Source organism: Bison bison, unplaced genomic scaffold, assembly GCF_000754665.1.
Source record: "Bison bison bison isolate TAMUID 2011002044 unplaced genomic scaffold, Bison_UMD1.0 scf7180017864366, whole genome shotgun sequence".
Lineage (NCBI taxonomy): Eukaryota > Metazoa > Chordata > Mammalia > Artiodactyla > Bovidae > Bison > Bison bison.
The window spans coordinates 4,095,854-4,096,860 of NW_011494938.1; positions in this window are offsets into that span (position 1 = coordinate 4,095,854).

Here is a 1,007-nt window from a genome sequence, read left to right on the forward strand (position 1 = left end):
GGTATCTTAAAACTTCACATTAGGAGAGATAGAAGTAGTTATTACTATCACACAGCATCTTGCCCTACTTAATTCCAGCAGAATAAGCCTCCACCCACTGTGTTGTAGAGAAGGATAAAGAGTCTCAAGTCAGATCAAAGGCCAAGTTGTGATTATTGTGAAAAGAAGAGAAGAGGATTGCATACTCTTTTTTTAGCTATCTATTCTCTCAAGATATAATTTCCCATTTGAAATATTTGCTGCATGAATGTCAAAAAAGTATCAGATGGTAAAACAGTATCTGTGAAAAATAGCCTTTAAAAATGGAGGCCCATGGAAGCACAGTTACTAAGCTCTTTCAAAACATATCTTCTTAATACTTCACAGTGATTCTTTAAAAAAAAAAAAAATTACAGACTTAAACTCTCATCTGACATTTAATCCCTTTTTTATAAATAAGAATTATTTTTTTTCATATAACATGGAAATGTAGAAAATTCATGCTTTTAGATTTATCTTCATGACTTGGATTTATTAAAAGTTAGAGATTAATCTTGCTCTATCCTTCAAGAGACAATATGATGCATATGTTTAACTATATTATAAACAGCAATACTATAGGAATTTTAACATGTATAGCAAAATTGATGTGTTCTTCTTTAAAGTACATATTCACCTTTAAATGTTTCCATGTGCCAAAAAATACTGACATCTTTATTCATACAGCCTTTCCCAGGAAGAGTTAAATTCTCCCTTTTCCATTGCCTCTGAAGAGGCAGTTGAATACCATATGTTGGTTTATTATCAAACAATTAAACAAATATATAATATCGTATGTCCAAAAGTAACCCAAACTACTTATTGTAGGTATGATGAATAGAAATTCATTCTCCCCTTCTTCTCAGTATCTAAGTGCATATTCTTTTATATAAATTACATATTATACAAATAAAAGTCTTAAAAAGTTCTAACCTCAAATAAACAAAAACAAAATTTTTTTTTTGGCCATACCACATGTAGCATGTGGG